Source organism: Eretmochelys imbricata, chromosome 9, assembly GCF_965152235.1.
Source record: "Eretmochelys imbricata isolate rEreImb1 chromosome 9, rEreImb1.hap1, whole genome shotgun sequence".
Lineage (NCBI taxonomy): Eukaryota > Metazoa > Chordata > Testudines > Cheloniidae > Eretmochelys > Eretmochelys imbricata.
This window is the reverse complement of record NC_135580.1, coordinates 36,964,215-36,978,269: the sequence shown is the minus strand read 5'-3', so window position 1 is coordinate 36,978,269 and position 14,055 is coordinate 36,964,215.

Sequence of the window (14,055 nt, the reverse complement as noted above, 5' to 3'; positions counted from 1 at the left end):
TAACTATTTTTGACTTTTATGCCTCATTATTGTATTCATTTAAAATCTCTCTTTGTAATTAATGAACTTGTTTTATTGTTTTATCTAATACAGTGTGTTTAAATTGAAGTGTCTGGGTAACTCCATTTAAGATAATAAGCTAGTGTATGTTAGTCCCTTAAACAAATAACAGACTTAATATAGTTGAACTGTCTAGGAGAGGACTGGGTATAAAACATACATTTATGGGGGAAAGTCTAGGAGTAGGAGTGTGTTGGGGTCACCCTATAGTATAACAAGGCCAGTAAGAGCCAGGGTGTGACTGGCAGGCTACAACACCAAGGCATTGCAAGGCACCCCAGGTTACAGAGTAGGGATAACACAGCCCCCAGTGGTCTGGACTGTACCCTGGTACGTCACTCAATCGAAGCAGCTTTCTACAAGTTATTGAAAGTACTATAATGAAGTGGCTTACAAAGCTCCTAAACTTGGTAAGTGTTGAGATAATTGCTGTTGTTTCAATGGATTTTTCCTGCCTTAATTTTTTTGCTCTAATCTGTGGTATCTCTTTTCATGTAGCCCTACCCACAAATGTCCTTTAGATTCTATTAAAAGCACTGTCTACCACTTTAGCATCATATGCCTACACCTTGTCATTTATTGTCTTCATCTTAATTATTGAATCTTTAACTGTAGTTTGCTGCTAATCATTTTTAATTTTTTTTCTGCTGAAACAAAGAACATTCCTTAGCTGTCAAAATAAGCTCCTTGTTTCTCAAATCCATGCATTCCTCTCACTGTGGATTGCATTAGTTTGTGCACTGTGACTGCTGCAGAAATACAGATTTTTCATTTATTTCAGATCATAGGCATTTCTTTAACTGATAGCTGTAACTAACTCTTCTACTGTTGCCATCCATACCCACTACAACAGACAAAATGTATTTTGACTTCTGTTATATGGACCAGATGTATCATTTCTGAAGAGCCAGTCTGAGATGAGCAAAAATGCATCTTTTGGTTTGGGGACCCAATCAAAATCTCAACAAAAAAAATTCTCATTCAAACTGAAACTAAATTATTTTCAAAAATTTTCATTTAATTGAAAAAATTAATTTTGAATCAACCAAAACTTTTTGGGTCAATTCAAAATGAATTTTTTTGATTTTTCAATTATTTTGAGTTGACTGAAACATTTTGTTTGACTTGACATAATTTTTTCCCCAAGGCTTTTCATTTCAATTTTTCACTTTTGGGATGTTTTTCATCCTTGTGTGTATTTAATTGGCCAAATTTGAATTGGAAATGCTGCTTTGAAATGAAAAATAACCCAAATTCATGAAATGTTTTCGAGCACTGAAAAATCTGTTCAATTTTTTTGCCCATCTCTAGTGTGTTGTAGTACAGGGATATGATGAGATGCAATAAACTGGTGGTTTAGAAGAACTTTAAATTGAAGAACTATTTTTGATTCCCTATGTTCACCTGACAACTGATGTACAAGAACCAAATTAATCTAGGATATACTCTTCTATTAAGAGAGCTGCTTGGAATAAAGACAGACATCCTTAAACTGGGGGAAATGGTAAGATGACCAGGGTCCATCTGAAATTGTCTGACAACCCAGAACAACAGAACTAAGAATAAAGGTGACAGGAAAAAAACTATCAATGGTACAATGAGAAGGGCTTTTATTTATTTAGAGATAAGCTAGCAAACTAGACTAGACTAGCAAACTGCAAAGCAAACAACTCCAAAAGACAAAGACCAAGATTTTAAAGTCCAGTTCTTGAGTCCACATGTTGGCACCTAAATAATTAGACTGAATTTCTTTGAGCACCAAGCAATTCCCATTTAATGCAGGTACCCAAGACCTGATTTTCAATGGCTCTGCACCTCGTGCAGTCATTTACATCTGTGCAAAGATGATGGGAAACACCCCTAAAAACTACCTTGCATTGGTTCAAATGACTACATAGGATGCAGGGCAATGGAGAATCAGGTCTCTGTTTTCGAAAACCTTGGTCAGGAATGATTAATTTTAAACTGAAGATGCAAGCAACATACAATAGATATATTGGCTGCACTATCTGTGTCAGTTTTGACAAGTTCAGTGACTTGGATGATGAGACCGAATGCAAACAATAGAAAGGAACTGAAGACAGCAAAAGGAGAAATTCCATAGAAATAGCTTAACAAAAATCAGGAGTAATTCCACTGAAATAGTGGAGTCATTGCAGACCGGGGGCTTGTCTACATGGAGAAATTGACTGGAATAGTTGGCACTCTCTTCTGGAATACAAATGACTTTATTCCAGAATAATTACTCCAGGAGTGCCTTAATTATTCAGGAATAAAAGTCACTTCATTCAGAATAGAGTGCCCACCTGAGGAGCTATTTTGGAATAGCTATTGCAGAATAGTTTATTCCACAATAGCTATCCTGATCAATTTTCCCATGTGGGCAAATCCTTACACTGATGTAAGCTGGTAGCAGAGTTTAGCTCTATGAGTAGAACAAACAAAAGGTACTCATCGGACTTTAGCAGACAGGAATCATTCATGAATTTTGCCTGATTATTACTAACATTCACACAAATAGGTTTACTATGGTACAGAGAAAATTAGGAAATGTAATCTGAATGCCAGCTTGGAGAGAAGAAAATGGTATGATTGCAACAAAATACTTTGATAAAAGATAAATGTATTTCGTTTATTCTTGTTTCTGCTCTTTTTTTCCAGTTATCTTTTGCATGCAGAAAGGGAAAAAGAGAAAGAATATTTTATGTGCTGTATGCTACTGAATCATAAATTTATCATTCAGTTCCCTGCAGTAATACAAATACCTATTTATATATCATATATAGGTAAAAATATATGTGAGCACACACACAACCCACATATTATTTTCATGTCTGTCCTAAAATTCCTTTCCAAATGAAACGAAGCCTTTTAATGCATAAAGTGACATACTCTCCATATGTCTGAAAAGATGATTATCTAGCTGTCTGTAGCTGAGGTCTGTCCTGACATGAGTAATTAACACCTGCAGGGAGGCCTCATTTCTTGGAAGACAGAACTAGGGAGGTAAACAGATTATTAGGCTGAAAAAGACAGAATCTCTGAGCCAGCTAAAATAAGAGGAAGAACCCACAGGGAATCATTTACTATGAGCAAGAATAACAATGGACAAGATAATAAGTTAGGAATGTGGAGATGAGGTAAGGACTAGGTGGAGTGTGGACAATGCATGGACACTGTATGCTGCACAGGGACTGTCTCTTGCCAAATAACCAAGTCAGTCCAAAAAAGTGTGATGTAATGTATAGGAAATGCATTGAGATGTGTAAATGTATGTAAAGGGAGAGGGTTTCTGTGTAACTTTGGAGATGTGATATACCCTGCATTCGTCTCCCTACATTTGAGTCTGATAACTCAGTGTAGCATTGCTGAATGACAAATAAAGGAATCCAGATGATGAAATCTGGAGTGGAACTGAGTGTTCAGGATCCCAGAGAACTGGATGAGGTGTTCTCCCAGAACTAGAGGTGGTCTTCTGGGTAAGCTGAGTGGAAAAGGTTTTGGAGGGAATCCCAACACTATCTATTCTACTTCTAAGCATCCATCATCTTAATATTTAGGGACTAAAGCTGCTTGGAGTAACTTTGACAGAACCATATTCCATCAGAATATGTAGTTGTGTTGAAATTGAAATACTTCACAAAATCAAGTCGATTTTTGCCAGAATTTCGTTTAGGGAGAAAAACCAAAAACATTTCAACAGTGTTGAAGTGTCTTGCTTTGACATTTTAGGAATGAATTGTTTATTAGTTTTTTTTGTTTGTTTTGTTTGTTTTTCCCATTCGTAAATTACTTTTTGTTTCAACTTTCTAAAATTTTGAATTATGCAAAATTTTAAAAAGTCAGAATCTAAATGAAACATTTCTGGTTTGTTGAAATGAAATATTTTGATGGACTCAAAATGAAACTTTTGTGGGGCGTGATTTTCCTTTGTGGGGAATTTCAAATTTTTTGGTTTTTGTTCTGATTTGGAGTGAAGCCAAATTTCAAAATCTCTAAATCTCTCAAAATGGAACGTCAGTTCCTCACACAGGTGTATTAAGCACCAAACAGTTATGAAGAAAATTTATAGCTTAAAAAAAGGAAATATTCCACTTTCTTTCCCCAGGTATGTGTGGATTTCTTTTAGGGCATCACTGATAGGAAAAGGCTGTGTCACTTAGATATATTTTACTGTATGAATAGATTCAAGCTTGGCTCCATCAATTTGCATGCGCTCTCTCTCCCTGCTGAAAATATACACTGATAACTTGCTTTCTACTTTTTTCGTGAGTCTCTCCAGCCACATTTTTCCTATGGCACTCAAATGCCCTTGATCAAAGTGGGTGATGAGGAAGTCTCTAAGTTTGACCAGATTCCAGAATGTTAAGACATTTATATATGCATCATTGTAGCCATATCAGTCCCAGGATATTAGAGAAACAAGGTGGGTGAAGTAATATATTTTATTGGACCAAAACAGCTTAACATTGACCTAACTCATGTCTACACTACAGTGTAGCTCCTATCGATGTAAGTCGTCTACTATACCGACTGTGACAAAGTTCCTCCTCTGCCTTGGTGGGTCCTGCGCTTATTGGCAGATTTTCTCACCTCAGAGGTTCACGGCAGCCCTCAGTTTGGCCACTTTCATGGCTCAAATCTGCCATTCACTCAGTTAGCCTCATCACTGGCCAGCATGGGGAAAGGAAGAAGAACAATCCCCGCAGTCTCTGCTGATCCACCTAGTGGGTCGGGGAACAGGCCAGAGACCTTCCCCTCTGGTGGAACCTACTGTCCAGTTCAACTCATCCGGTATCAAGTAGGGAGTTGGGGGGATGGGGGGATGGGAGGAACCCAGGCCCACCCTCTACTCCGGGTTCCAGCCCAGGGCCCTGTGGATTGCAGCTGTCTACAGTTGCTCCTGTAACAGCTGCGTGACAGCTACAACTCCCTGGGCTACTTCCCCATGGCCTCCTCCCAACACCTTCTTTATCCTCACCACAGGACCTTCCTCCTGATGTCTGATAATGCTTGTACTTCTCAGTCTTCCAGTAGTACGCCTTCTCACTCTCAGCTTCTTGCGCCTCTTGCTCCCAGCTCCTCGCGCACACCACAAACTGAAGTGAGCTCCTTTTTAAACCCAGGTGCCCTGATTAGCCTGCCTTAATTGATTCTAGCAGCTTCTTGATTGGCTGCAGGTGTTCTAATCAGCCTGTCTGCCTTAATTGTTTCCAGAAAGTTCCTGGATTGTTCTGGAACCTTCCCTGTTACCTTACCCAGGGAAAAGGGATCCACTTAACCTGGGGCTAATATATCTGCCTTCTATCACTCTCCTGTAGCCATCTGGCCCGACCCTGTCACACGACTTAATAACTCCACCTCTGCAAGAGGTATAGCGCTTAAGTCAATGTAGTTAGGTTGATGCAGTGTCAGTGTAGACATTGCATTGCTTACATTGACTGTTGCTGCCTTTCAGAAGCCATCCCACAATGCCCCACCCTGAAAGTTAAGTTGGTGCAAGTGCTCCTGGTGAGGACACACACTGCCAGCACAAGGAGTGCAGTGTGAACATGCAAAAGCAGATTAATTACAGCAGCTGGCTGCAAGTTGACGCAATTTAGGGTATGTCTATACATACAGCGCTGCAGCGGCCTACCTATATCGATACAGCTGCAGTGTGTATAGTGAAGACACTCTATGCTGATGAGAGAGAGCTCACCCCGCTGAGCGACATAAGTTTTGCCCACATAGGCTGTAGTGTAGCCTTAGATCAACTTCATTTTTTAGTGTAGACTTGCCCTCACAGTGGCTAAATGACAAGATCAAACAGATAGTTTAGCCTAAGTAGTGAGCACATATTCTAAGGGACCATTCAAGGCAAAGTGGCCCATTAACACCCCTGTAGTCATAGGACAAAAAGGGGGATTAGTGGGTTATGGATTGTTGTCATGAGCCATGAATCCAGTGTCTTTATTAAAACCATGATTTTTAGTGTCAAGCAACGTTATGAATTTAAGCTCCCAGGCTCGTCTTTTGAAAGTATTCTGCAGGTTTCCTTTGAGGCTGAGGACTGACAGAACAGATATAGAGCTTTATCTAGACTAATGAGGTTTTGAATGGAGTCCTGAGAAGAGCAAGAGTTTGCGTAGCACCCAGGAGATGTTTGTGTCAGTCTTCGTTACTTGTGAGACACGCTGCTGAGTCCTGCACTCAGCTTGGATTGTGTGTAGCATTCAGCCCCCAGAGAGAGGAAAATGCAGTAGTCTAATTTGGGGGTGATAAAATAAGGAGCTCATAGTTCCTCAGACTAGATCTTTGTCCTTTACCTACTGTATGCTGCTTTCTGTACCTTGCTGTATGCTTTTGAATTGGATAAAGATAATTAACGTCCATTCTGCAGCTAAGGGATCTGACTTACTTTTCTGTGTCTTAATATATTTTTAGCTGTTATTAATGATAATTTAATCCTTATTTTGGGCCTGATCCTATTGAAGCCTATTGAAATTAATGAGATGACTCCTATTAAACCCTGTGGGTTTTGGATTAGGGCTTTTATTTAGTAGAGCAAGTACCACATATCATTTTGTCCTTTAATTCCCAGATGGCTAAAGAAAACTGAAAATCCTATCTTATTATAGGGCTGAGGACTTTCTCCAAAAATTCCTACATAGACAAAAATTCTGCATAGACAAAAAGCAAAACAACCTAAGAACTAACCAGGTTGCTTTTCTGCCGGAGAAGGGAGAAACTAAGGTTGCCAACTTTCTATTTGTAGAAAACTGAACACTCTTGCCCCACCTCTATCCCCACTTTCCTGAGGCCCCACCTTTTCTCTGAGGCCCTGCCCATGCTCACTCCATCCCCCATCCCTCTGTTGCTCACTCTCCCCAAGCCTCACTCACTAACTCATTTTCACCGGGCTGGGGCAGCAGGTTGGAGTGCTGGAGGGGATACAGGCTCTGGGCTCGGAGGGCGGGCTCTGGAGTGGGCCAGGATGAGGGGTTCAGGGTGCAGGAAGGAGCTGCAGACTGGGGCAGGGTGTTGGAGTGGGGTATGGGCTCTGAGATGGGGGTGGGGGTTCTGAGGTGGGGCCAGAAATGAGAAGTTCAGGGTGCAGGAGGGGGCTCCAGGCTAGGTGAGGGCTCTGGCTGGGGGTGTGAACTCTGGGGTGGGGCCGGGGATGAGGGGTTTGGTGTGCAGGAGGGGACTCCAGGCTGGGACCAAGGGGTTTGAAGTGCAGGAGGGGACTCCAGGCTGGGGCGGGAGGTTAGAGTGTGGGAGGGGGCGTAGGCTCTGGGAGGGAGTTTGGGTGTGGGAGGGTGCTCCAGGCTGGGTCTAGGGAATTCGGAGTGTGGAAGAGGGCTCAGGGCTGGGGGTGGGGGTGCAGCGTGTGGGCTCCGGGAGGGAGTTTGGATGTGGAAGGGAGCTCAGGGCTCGGGCAGAAGGTTGGGGTACGCGAGGGGGTTAGGGGTGTGGATTCCAGGCAGCACTTACATCTGGCAGCTCCCAGAAGTGGCCAGCTCCTTGGCGCAGAGGCGGCCAAGTGTCTCCATGTGCTGCCCGTGCCTGCAGGTGCCACCCCCACAACTCCCATTGGCCACAGTTCCCAGCCAATGGGAGCTTTGAAGCCAGCACTCGGGGCAGCGCCTGCAGGCAAGGGCAGCACATGCAGCCTTCATGACCACCCCTGTGCCTAGGAGCCAGACGGACATGCCAGCCACTTCCGGGAGCCGCGCAGAGCAGGGCAGGCAGCCAACCGGACTTTTAATGGCCCAGTCAGTGGTACTGACCAAAGCCGGCAGTGTCCCCTTTTTGACGGGGCTTTTCAGTCGAAAACCATACGCCTGGCAACCCAAGGAGAAAATGTTGTTGTTTCTGTTTTAAATATGAGGGAGGCAGATACTATGCTGATAAGAGTCATGTAAGTTCCTAAGTAGAAAACTGCTACCCCTTCAGACTATTCTGAACATTGTGCCCTATGAACATAACTCCTGTCTTGGTTTGAACTGCAACAGCTTCTATAATTTTATGCATATGAGTTATCGGACTTTCTAAGCAACAATGGATGTAGTTTTAAGATACATCGTTTTATTTGGAGAAAAATAAAAGCAAACAGAAAATGGGCTCAAATTTGTAGGGTTGGTTAGTTGTTTTCAGTGCAAAATATGTTGTCATGGTGAATTTGACCCACCTCTCTCCCTTAAAATAAATAAATACACAATCTGCAAAGCTGCATAACTTTTGTAACTTCCAAAATTAGCTGTTCAAACTGTTGCTGTTAATGAACCTCTGCAAATTCTAATATCAATTATGGTTCATCAGTTTCTCTGATCCTTTATGTAAATTTGTGCACTCCATGTCTCAGCAAGGTCTATTTATAACTGAGTACTGCTTCTTTGTGCTTGAATTATAAAATAAGGTAACTGAGTGCAATTAGCAAACAAATTAGCCAGGGGCTTTTTACCTCTGGAGCCATGGTTTAGATTTACTCATCAAAAGAGCAACTGAAAATCATTTTGGTCTGTAAATGATCTGGAATAAAACAATTTTGGTAATCTCCCCACTGGTCGCTTAGAAACATTTATGATCTCCTAAGATAATGAGTTGAGGCCAGTTGGCAGGCTTTGCTCAAAAGGGCCCAGAGATGAAGAAGCTGATAAAATTATATCCACTCAAGCTCCAGAATGCTGTGTTCTTATGGCTAATCTTTTCATTGGTACTAAATATATTAACACAGTTAAGCAGATCTGCTGGGACTCCATTGACACAAATGCCTGAAACAACACCAACCCTAAATTGGATTTCTGATTTGGGAATCCACAAACTCACTGTTTTATGGGTGTGAACCAATTTGAATTGATGCTGGTGGGCCTATAGTGTTTGTTCTACATCTGCGTCAAATGTTTCCCACACCTCTAATGCTCAGTCTAAGCTTGATCATCAGCTGTTGAGGAGAGAATTTTCATCCCAGAATTGACAATAAAGTAGGTCATGGAAGAAGAAATGATACCAGATTGATCTCCTACCTGGGTATGATACTATGTTCAATATATGTTGATACAGCTATTTTTAGGTGAGCTTAGGACTGAGCTCATGACATAGGGCCATGTGTTTTGTCCACATAGAAATCCTTTCACTTTCTTTTTTGTTTGTTTTAATCCTTCTGTCTTGTGCTATGTTTTGCAGATAGAGTGTCTAACAAACTTTTTAATCAATTCTTCACCTTTCTGACAACTAACCACCCTTGTCACCCCAAATGAGGTTTTATTTTACATCTAAAACTTTTTCCAGGGGCTCTTTGTTCTTGATGTCACTGCTGCAAATGACAAGCACAGTTTTCTAAACCAAAGAAAGAAATTGCCATAATAATAAAAAGCCAAGAAGGAGGAGCAGTGCTTTGAAATATTAATTTATTAAAATCTTTTTGAACTGCCATCTGGAAAGGTGTAAAGAGGGTTTTCTCTTTCAGTCTGAAGACAATGGAAAATCAAGGGTGAAAGAATATGTTTTCATTCGTATTTGTTGTTGTTTCATTCTTTTCCCCCTGAGTCTTAGAATATGATTCAGAATTCTTCGCTGTCTTATTCCCCAGAGATATGTGGGTTTTGACTTTAAATTCTGCTCTATGATATAAAGCAATGCTGAAGTCGCTCAGTGGTTTGAGCATTGGCCTGCTAAACCCAGGGTTGTGAGTTCAATCCTTGAGGGGGCCATTTAGGGATCTGGGGAAAAAATTGGGGATTGGTCCTGCTTTGAGCAGGGGGTTGGACTAGATGACCTCCTGAGGTCCCTTCCAACCCTGATATTCTATGATTCTAAGTCATGGCACCCTGAATCTAAAAGCACCCTGGACAGTCCTGATCTTCTTGGCCTGATAAATGTAACTGTTTCATTCTAGCAGCTAGGCTGTGTATGTTACAGATATTTTGGCATGAACCTAGATATGTTATGCATCCCAAATTCCTAGTGATTTCCCACTGATTTAAGGTTAAGTATGTGTATGAGTGCCTTGCTGATTCAGAGCCTGCTTGCATAATAGACATTGGGAACAAATTTGTGATATCTTCTAATAGGGGAAAAGGTAAGGTGTCTTACAGTGAATCAAAATATTTACCCAGATGTTCTGTGACTTTCACAAAGCTATTAAATTGTAGGCAAAAAATAACCTATTGAAAATGCATAACATATTGTTGCCTGTTAAAACCAGCTCTTTCTCTTTTCCCAAGAAAGCAGGTATACCTGGCACTGAAACTGTTACTGAGAGACAGTGAGCCACATGCTGATCTCATTTACATCAGGGTTACTCTATGAGCCAGAGGACTCTACCTCCCTGGAAAGCAATGCAGATTATTCTGATTTCACACCAGAGTAACAGAGATCAGAATCTAGCTCCCTGTCTTTGTGTAAGGCTCTGCCTTTTTCTACAAGTGATCTAAATTAAAGTTCTTTCCTAACTATAGTGCTCTAACATTACTGATACAATCTTCACCTTAAAAACATGTGATGTTGCAATTTCCTTCTAAAAATGGTCCCAGACTAAACCCCAGATCCAAACAATCCCTAAATCCAAATCTTGTGGCTCTGGTTTGTTTCCAGAGTTTTATTAATTTTTAATGACTTTACAAGTATTTTGTTCATTGTGGGATTTCCAAAGGATCTTGCTTGGTTAAGGCAAAGGACTGGTAGTCAGGAGATCCACGTTCAATTTCCAGCTCTGCCACATACTTCCTGTTTAACCTTGGGCAAATCACTTAATCTCTTTTGTTCCTTCTCACATCTTGGCTCTCTTGGCTATTTCAAGCTTTTGGAGGGAAGAGGGTGGCTTACAATTATAGTGTGTAGCATCTAGCATAATGGGGCTGTGATCTTAGCTGGATCTACTGTAATACAAATAACTAATAATAATCATTTAATTGGAAGTGAAAACAGAATTTGTTCCTCACCATTTGAAGATTTCATTTTTAAAAATCATAAATAAATAAAATAGAAATGAAATCATGCTCATAATCTATAGTGCCTCTAATATTATCTGTGCCTGGGAACCTCTTCCTGTATTTTTATTATCCTTTTATGACTGCTTAAATTATCTTGTGTTGTTCAATAAAACCCACAAAATTACTTTTTGTGCAGTTACTCAGAGAAAATGTTCCATTATGTGACAGCCCTACAAATGCCCTACAAACTCCATTTTAACCACAGAATTTCCCTTTCCTCTGTAACTTCCGGTTACTTAGAGGTAAGCCAATGTTAAAATATTATTCTTCCTGGCCTCGCTATCAGGCTAGCCCCCTGAAGTAACTGAAAAACACCAGCTGACTTTCATGTGGACCAGACTGTTTTTTTCCAGTATAATAGAGATCTTGGACTTGCCACTTTATCCAAAGCAGGATGTTTTGAGTTGACTGCTCTTCATATTTCCGAACTTTTCATTTTTTCTTAGAAGTGCCAGATCCTGATGCCCTGAAATCACTTGTAAGGAGGAATAATGCAGTGATTGAGGCACTAACCTAGGACTTGGGAAATCTGGCTTCAAGTCCTTCTTCTGCTACAGACTTTGTGATTTTGGGCAAGTCAATTAGCTACCCTGTGCCTTTGTTCCCCATCTGTAAAATGGGGATAATAGCACTTCCCTACCTCTCAGGGGTGTTATGAGGATAAGTACACTAAAGATTGTGAGGTGTTTGGATGCTATAATAATGGATACAGTGTATGTGCTAAGGACAGATTTCCAAGGAGACGTTTTCCTTAACTAATTTCATTATAAGTTTTTTGAATTTACTAAAAATTTAATGAGAGTGGACCAGCTCCTCATCCCGTGTAAACCAGCATAGCTTTGTTGACTTTAATGAGCAACCGGTCTGCTAAGCTTTACAAATACTTCTGTGAAGTGTCTGAAAAAGAGGGGACTACAGCTCCCATCAGTCCCCTCCCTATTGCATTCCCTTCCTCCTGAGTCAGCAGGAGCTATGTTTCCCATTGCACTTCCCCTTCCTGTGGCCAGGTAAGGGGAAAGGTCCTGAACCAGCAAGTGGCTGGGCTCTGTTTGGAAGTGGAAGCCACATGGCAGCAGGCAGCTGGAGAGAGAAGCCCCAGGAACTGTGGAGAAAGCTGCATGTGGAACAGGCTATGCCCGCCAGATGTTACAGCTGGGCGTAGGTCTGTGTGTGACTTATGGAGATCAGCAGCAGCTGGGCAGGGAATCAGTGCAAAGGGGTCCCAATGTGAGAGACTGTCTGAGCCTGGCTTGCAAACCCCCAAATGTTTATTTGCTTGGACAGACTGGCCTGGAGAGGGCAACCCAGGCACTAGGTCTCTCACTTGGACTGCTCCAGAGACCCCGACATTGTGTCACTTTGAACTGAAACTGTTTAAGCCTCTGTGCCTAGGATATTTGCAACCTTTCCCCTTCTGCCAACCTTAGCAAAAACCTTTCCCTTAGCCATGTGTTTGAGTGGTTGTTGGGATCCGCCAGGGTAGTGCCTGGAAGGCCTAGCTGCTGAAGACCTACAGTGCTTGCCCCCAAGACACAGCACCCTAGAGGTTTGGGGTACAGAGTAACCTCAACAGTTAAACCTCTTTTTTTGTTCAAGCCCATGAGGTGAGAGATCCGTGTGCAGAAGGCTCCTCTCCTTGCTATTCTTAGGGGCCCAATGCAATAGATCCTAGTGGATTGAGTGCTATTTCAGCAATGTGCTGTAAATTATAAACATTATAGATTGGATGCTCTTGGCCAGTATGAGTTCCTGGATTTGTTAGCTCTTGAAAAGCCCAAGGGTGGGGAAAAGTTAACTATTGAACTACCTTATTTCATAGAAAAGCTGGTATCTTTAAGATACAACAAAGCTTTCTTTGGAAAAGACAAATTATATTCTCGGTCTATCGGCTGAACAATACTGGGCAGAGAATCCATAAAAGATTTTAATGTGCAGAGCTGTCAGTTCTTTCATGGCTAAATTAACCATAATATAGTCAAACATACAATAAAAAGTTAAAAGGTATAAGAGGGCCAAGATCTGCGGCAGCCTGGCTCTTTAAAATCAGACCCAACTTTGAAGTACTCTTTGGGGTTTTAGTTTTCACTGTCTAGACAATCTCCAGGTCAACAGCCTGCTTAGGGAATAGCATGAGGTTGGAGCGGGGAGTCCTTTCATTACTTATCAGACAGAGGAGCAGCATACTAATCAGCTGAGCTGGTGTTTGTGTTACTTAAAGCCACTTGAAAGTAGTTTGCCAAATAGATTATTGATTATTATACTTTTACTAAGATTAGACTTAGATTTGATTATTTTTTCTGTATTTCTTTGAATTTCTAAAATAGATGATGGGGGAGGCGGGGAAGGATCAATCCTGTACAGTGGTCAGCATATCTCATGCAAAAAAAAAAAAAGTCAGAGTGATCAGACTGCCTGCCTAACAAAATTCACCAGGACAATGAGAGGAACAGATTAAACAGCAAGATTCCCGCTGTGCCTCAGAGCTCTGTTCCCTCCAAACCTCCACCCTCTCCGCATGCCTGGGAAAGGCTTTGCAGCATGCCCTGGGATCAGCGAATCTGAGCTATTTTGGAGTTAATGTTTCATACGCCTGAACTGGGGAGAATTCTATCTAGGTATTCATGTGGCTTACGTTGCTGTAGTATCGGAGAACTTTGGGTCTGATGGTTAAAGGTATTTAAGTGCCTAAAGATGCAGAGAGGTACCTAAATACAGGGCCAGATTAAGACCTTTAGAGGCCCTAAGCACTGAAAAGTTTATGGTGCCCCCCCACATGTAATTCAAAATAAAAACAATACTATACCGTAAAATAAAATTTTATTTTTCGAAATGACACAAAACATGTATGCTGAAATTAAAATAGCTTCTTTCTAGATTTTCTGATTGCAAAATTCTGGATAAGTTCATCGAAGCTGACTTGACGAAGCATGTCTGCTTCCATACACAATAGGGAAAGTGAATCAAGTCTGTCCTGACACATTGTTGTTCTCTGAGGGTTTTTTATTCTTTTCGGCTGAGA